The sequence below is a fragment of the Babylonia areolata genome, chromosome 21 (genome assembly GCF_041734735.1).
Source record: "Babylonia areolata isolate BAREFJ2019XMU chromosome 21, ASM4173473v1, whole genome shotgun sequence".
NCBI lineage: Eukaryota > Metazoa > Mollusca > Gastropoda > Neogastropoda > Buccinidae > Babylonia > Babylonia areolata.
Window position 1 is genome coordinate 33,820,585 of NC_134896.1, and position 7,074 is coordinate 33,827,658.

The following is a 7,074-nucleotide window of genomic DNA, read 5'->3' on the forward strand; positions in this document are numbered from 1 at the left end:
CATGCTGTATAGATTCCCTCTGTGTTTTCCTTCCTCTCGTGTCAAGCAGTTCCTTCCACAAAGCACACAGCTGTGGGCTTCACAACACCAAAGTCCGTCAACGTATTTTTTGCACGTCATGAGCACGTGAGACACGCGTTCCTTCTTTTTTTCCCTCCCTTCTATTCATGATGTATAAATTCCCTCTGTTTTCCTTCCTCTCGTGTCAAGCAGTTCGTTCCACAAAACATGCAGCTATGGGCTTCACAACACCAAGATCCGCAATGTGAAGCCTACATTCCCTCTATCCCTCTCTTCATTGACATATTATTATCACCCTTCTGTATTTTCCTGTCGTGTGGGGTAATTCCTTCCCACAAAGCATGCAGCTACGATCGGCCGCTGGAACAACGGATAAACTCATCTGCAGATAGTGAGTCCGAAAGGAGAACATGCACATGGTTTGATAAAGTGATTCCTTCTTCTTCTTCTTCTTCTTCACTCGTATGCACACGAGTGGGCTTTTATATGTATGACCGTTTTTAACCCGCCATGTTGGCAGCCATACTCCGCTTTCGGGGGTGTGCATGCTGGGTATGTTCTTGTTTCCATAACCCACCGAACGCTGACATGGATTACAGGATCTTTAACGTGCGTATTTGATCTTCTGCTTGCATATACACACGAAGGGGGTTCAGGCACTAGCAGGTCTGCACATATGTTGACCTGGGAGATCGTAAAAATCTCCACCCTTTACCCACCAGGCGCCGTCACCGTGATTCGAACCCGGGACCCTCAGATTGACAGTCCAACGCTTTAACCACTCGGCTATTGCGCCCGTCAAAGTGTTTCCGAATTCCCCTGTTTCGGACTTTTCTTACGTCACTATCAGTGTCTGGACTTGTTGTGACAAGTCGGTAGCTGACAATCGTGCATCACAACTCAATGTCTATAGTATACTTTGATGGATCTCCCGACCACAAAAGAACAGTAGCTGTCACCAATAATTCGAGTTCGATATTATTCTTCACACCTCTTTACTTTCTCTCTCCCCCTCCCCCGTCCCCCAACCACACACCCTTCTGATATGCCTTTGTCAGTTATGTAATTTTCAAAATAAAAAAAAAAAATAAAAAAGATTCACATCGGATTGTCTTCCGCTTTTCAGACAGACACACAGAGAGACAGAGAGAGAGAGTGAGAGAGAGAGAGGGAAAGAGAAAGAGAGAGGGGGGATGGAGGAAGAGAGGGAGAGAGAAAAATAGAGAGAAAGAGAAGAGAGAGAGAGAGAGAGGGAGAGAGACAGACACAGAGAGAGACACAGAGAGAGAATCATAACCACCCACATAACAACCTTTTACCAAATAGCATTTCTTTTTTTGTACAAAGGAAAGAATATTTAATGAACAGGAAGCTAGAAACCCGGAAATAGTGTTCCTTGTAGATCACAGACATGGGGAGACAGTTTCATCGCAACAAAGGCCTCATGAACAGGACTCTGAGCAACAGGAATTTCACAACAACAAAAAGAAAAAAAAATCACTTTACAAAAGACGAAGCAGATGTTCAATCCTCTGCAAGGAAAAAAAACAAAAAAATACCAAGGCGTCAATGTCTTCTTGTAGTAGAAGTATTCTCGGGTCAGTTCAGTTCAATTCAGTTCAGGCGTCACCGCGTTCGGACAAATCCATATACGTTACACCACATCTGCTAAGCAGTTGTCTGACCAGAGCGAAACCCAGCGCTGTCAGTCAGGCCTTGAGCAGTTTTACAGTGCCGTGACCTCGGTGCTGCCGTTGACGTTGACCACGACAGCCTTGGAGAACACGACAGGGTGGACAGTGTCTCTGTTGTTGTCTCTCTTGTGGAGCACAGCGGCGGCGGAAGAGGAGGAGCCTCCACCGACGAGGGGTGTCACAGGCTGTCCGGCTTTCTGCTGAACGATGCCAGACCCCTTCCTGTTCCTCTGCTGGGTCGGGCTCCTCTGGTACACGTTGCACCGCCTGAGGCTGTTCACGGACGACACGGGTTTCAGGAGACCGCCGTGTCTAAGGTGGAGCTTGAGACTGGAGGAGGGAGAGGATGATCCGTCGTTTCTCCTCCCACCAGGGGACGTTGTCTCCACGGGCTTGAGCAAGAGGGAAGAGCCGGGGTCCGGGAAGGGCTCGTGGCTGAACAAGGGCAGGGAGAAGAACGAGTCCCCACTGGAGGAGGAGGAGGAGGCGTAGACGGATTCCCCCTGGCTGTCCAGGGGGTCGGTTCTGTGTCTGCTCTGCGGCGCTACCAGGGGCAGGATGGGGAAGCCCTCCTCGCCAAGGGACGAGGCCACGCTGGTCCTGAACAGGCTGCAGGGGTGTCGCTCCTGGGGGAAGACCCTGGGCTGGCCGATCCTGGGAGCGGGAGCGTGGTGGCGGAGGCCGGGCACCAGCCACTCCTTGTTGCTGGTGTGCTCTCGCGGCTCAAGGGTAAAGACCTCGTCACAGGCCGCGTCGGGGCTGGGGATGGGCGACAGGCTGCAGCCTGCCGAGGTCCATGTCGTGTTGTCCGACCCCGAGCTCCTGTTGTCCCCCTTGTCTGACCAACACTCCTCCTCGTCACTGTCCGTCTGCCACCCCTGCTGCTGCACGTGCTGGCTCTGCCCTTCCGCGGCGTTCTCCGTGAACCTGACGCTCTTCAGGCCAGACAGGGGCGAAGCGTGAGGTGGCGCCAAGCCAGGGGGAGAAGAAGAAGAAGACGAAGAGCCGAGGTCAGAACAGACAGGACTGGCCTCTTTGTGCACAACGACGTCAGAAGTCACCACGGGCACCACAAGATCCTGTTGATCAGACGTTGTCGTCGTCAGCACACTTTCTGGTGACGAAGGATCAGCGACCTCCTCCACACCCTCAACACCTTCTTCCCGGGCAACATGCGCAGAGTCGCCTTCGATCTGGGGCCTGCTGGAATCCTCCTTGCCGAACAGCGGAGACAAGGGGAGAGGGGCGTCCTCGGCAATGCAAGAGGAAGAGGAGGTGGTGGTTTGGGGGGAGGAGTCGGGACAGGTGTAGTAGCTCCTGGCGGGGTCCAGCTCCATGTCCAGGTAGTGGACGCCCGAGGTGTCGGCCATCATGTCTTCCAGCCATTGCCGCAGGGCCAGGAAGTCCGGGCGGTCCTCGGGCCGCTCCCGCCAGCACGCCCTCATCATGCAGTACCTGCACAACAGGGACAACAAGGCAGGCTGGTGAGTCTGTGTTTATTTAGTTCTGCTTACAACACTTATATCAAAGACTGATATGAGTTTACAGTTGGGTCAACGGCAAACTGAGGGGCTGTATTACCAATGGTTTCTCCATTGCAATGGGAAATCATTTACAGCCTAGTCTTTAATGAAGGACAATGACTCTCAAACCAGGAGGCAAAATTGCACTGGCTCTTAGTGCTGCAACCTTGGGAGCTAGTTGACCTTTGGAAACCATCCCAACGCCGACTGTCCTAAAACCCTCTTGGCCGAGAGAGTGGGGATGTAACTTGCGTAAGACTCTGTCCACTGTCATCAAATTCTAGCTCAGATAGTCGGGACAGCAGTTGCCTTCACTGCTGTTCTGACGTTTATAGTCGGTTGCGACTGACTATCATACAACAAAAACACACACACATACGTAGGAATGACTGGAGTTTATTTGTTATTTCTATTTTGAATGGCACGATCAGAAAACATTTTCCGTGTCTTGTTGGACTTGATCCTTGGTTCATAACAAACCCTGCTTGTCAGCAGGCGAAAACTTTTTTTATATGCAACAAAAAGGGATTAACCTGAGAAGCCGGGTGAGCTACGGTAGTGAAAGCGAAAAATCGATTCTCATATTGTTCCAAGAACAGAGAGAGAGAGAGAGAGAGAGAGAGAGAGAGAGAGAGAGAATGCGAATGCGAATGCGAATACTTTATTCATTATAGGCCGTAGCCCCTCACGAAGGGGTGTACATAAACACACAAGCACATCACAGCCATACCGAAATGTTATACATATATATCAACGGTCACATCAAACAAAATTAATGTTTAAATCACATCATCAAGACAATACAATATCTCTAAATTCAAATGCATTGTACAAGAAAATAGACGAATTCCGAACATCACTCTCTCTTATGGACGATACAAACTAAATTTAAAGGGAGAGAGAGAGAGAGATAAGGGAGGGGGTGGAGATATGCACGAGTTTCCAGGTAAATATAAAAGTAAATGGGCAAGTGTTGCACAAAGAGAGAAGAACTGACGTAAGGAATCAAGAGACAAAAAGAGCGATTTTTTTTTTTTTTTTTTAAATCTTGCACATGCGGAATCGCCAGGTTCAGGGTGCATCAGACAGAACGTTCTACTTATAATTAACAATAACATCAATGATGAAGAAGACAAAAGAAGAAGCTTATACTACCGATTCCGCTAGCACACAGGTAAATAAAAGGTACATTGGATCAAACCAAAACAAGACACTTTCTGTTGTTTAAGCTGTGCAATAATTGATTTTATTTTGTTTTTTAAAGATCCTTCGGCATTCCCAATGGCGTCGCGAGTTTGTGAATGTCAATTTTCTGAATGAGGTCTTGAAACGACATTGAAAATTTGCAGAGTCCAACGGGTAAACAGATGCTTTAAAAAAAAAAAAAAAATGTTGACTCGGGGAAATAAATTGTCTGTATTGAAATAAAATAAGTCCTTCATTCATGAAAAGAAATTTAAAAACAACAACAACTTGTCCTATAAATAAGCGGAGACATCGTGCGTGGAAGAGAGAGAGAGAGAGGGGGGGGGGGGGGGGGGGAGGGGAAAGAGAGAGAGAGAGAGGGAGAGAGAGAGAGAGCAACGAAAGGAAAATAACAGTGATGATAATAATGAAATAAACTTGAGACAAAATTTTCTTGTTCAGTGAACAGGAACAGGCAGGTTGTTGGTGAATGTGAAATGTTGACGCTCGTGCCACCAGTGTCAGATGGGGAGATAGCATTGTTGTCTTCTCCGTGTCTCGGATGTCTCTCGTCAACTGACTGGCAACACAACAACATCCCTTCGATGACATGGCAGAAAAGAAAACAGCATTGTTGTTTGCTGCATAGGATTACGGTGGAATCGTTGTTGTTTGTTTTTTTGTTCCAAACCGATACTAGCCTGTCTTGGTGTGGGGCGGATACTTATGATTTTAATTATACTTTTTATCCAAACTGGCAAAAATTGTAATCCAGAAACCCGGATGAACAGCGCGTTATTATGAGTGCAGTCCCCTGGAACGAATCGTCTTCTCTGACGGGCGCAATAGCCGAGTGGTTTAAAGCGTTGGTCTTTCAATCTGAGGGTCCCAGGTTCGAATCTCGGTAACGGCGCCTGGTGGGTAAAAGGTGGAGATTTTTTCCGATCTCCCAGGTCAACATATGTGCAGATCTGCTAGTGCCTGAACCCCTTTCGTGTGTTCACGCATGCAGGAGATCGAATACGCACGTTAAAGATCCTGTGACCCATGTCAGCGTTCGGTGGGTTATGGAAACAAGAACATACCCAGTATGCACCCCCCCGAAAACGGAGAATGACTGCCTACATGGCGGGGTAAAAACGGTCATACACGTAAAGGCCAACTCGTGTAATATACGACTGAACGTGGGAGTTGCAGCCCACGAACGAAGAAGAAGAAGAAGAGAATCGTCTTCTACATAGACGAGGACCGTGATTTCAGTCAGAAAGATTCAAATCCATTCGGACTGGAGTTTTCTGGGTTTAAAAAAAAACAACTTTATTGCAGCCTACTGACGACAATTATCGCTTTGACACTGAGCCTGACAGGGCACGTGCTTCCTAGACTCTAAAGTGGGTCCCATCACCATGACTCTTCAACGACAGACAAACCTCTGTGATTTTGCAGACTGCTGCATGGACTACTGAATGGAACTCATCACAGACACGAAAGTAGCGGGGGAATCAACACAGAAAGGGGACATCAACGGCTACAGAATGTTTGGATTTGTTTCCCCTACACGTATTGATGGTGGATAAGGATGAGGACTATGGCTATGCTGTTATGTAAATTCGGTTAGGTTTGGGCAGGGAAAATCAAAACAGAAAGAAGACATCAACAGCTACATAATTTTGGGACATTTTTTTCCCTACACGTTTTGATGATGGTTGAAAAGGATTAAACCTTACATCGCCAGCTATGTTCAAGCTGCTAACATCTGCTATCCGGCTAAGTCAGCTGCACAGTACAGCTGAAAACCGGCTGTGCAGGAGAGCAGCCAGTGTGTGGGTATGTGGGGTACTCTTTTCTTCGCTACCATGTGACACGAACTCTTCTCTACTGTCACCGTCATCAGCAAAATCAGTTTCTGCCAAATGCCTTTTAATAAGACTTCCAGTTTGCTGTCCAGTACAGCGTGGTCTAAAGCGAGACTGCTAGTTACAGTCTGAACTGGTTGAAGAACTCGCCATCGTTCAAACTAAGTTAAAAAAAAAAGAAAAAAAAAGAAGAATAAATAAAAATAAAAAAACCCGCTGAAAATCGCTCCAAACTGCACGAGAGTTGGTTCAAAAATAAGAAGGATGTTTCTGGTACACGTGACATGAAGTGCTGACTATGTTTGGTGTTTTTGTTTGTTGTTGTTGTTGTTGTTTTTTAGGAGCGCAAGTTTGTTAACTCTAATGCTCAAGTCGCTAACCGGCGACAGCAGCGTTCTCCGTACAAGTCGCCAAGCAGCGACTATAGCGACCAAAGGGTTAAGGATTATGGCTATGCTGTTAGGTTTGGGACTTCAGGACAATGCTGTGAATGAAGCACGCTTCTTTTCAAAACGATATGTTCCCGCCTTAGCCTGGTCCCAGAGGTAAATAACCATACTTGCAGTGAGTAAAACAAAAATGTTATTATCAATTACACATCCGAGAAATGTATCGCACTCAGCTATAATCATGGTCTCCGCTTTCTCATGTAGAGGCCATAGGACAGTCAGAATCTTCACAGTGTATTCTATCATTACTTCCAAACTTCAGTTCCAATTACAAAGCTATTTGTCGAGAAAGAATTGTGTGGTTAAAACACACACACACACACACACACACACACACACACACACA

General features: G+C 47.1%; 1 pseudogene across 1 annotated transcript in view; it reads right to left on the reverse strand.

The window, feature by feature from the left end:
* Positions 1-1,260: 1,260 nt before the first annotated feature.
* Positions 1,261-7,074, reverse strand: part of LOC143296100 (uncharacterized) — a 49,499-nt pseudogene continuing 43,685 nt past the window's right edge. Inside the window, exon 7 of the transcript XR_013057103.1 lies at positions 1,261-3,170. The product of XR_013057103.1 is annotated as an uncharacterized LOC143296100 (transcript). The remainder of the gene's footprint in view (positions 3,171-7,074) is intronic.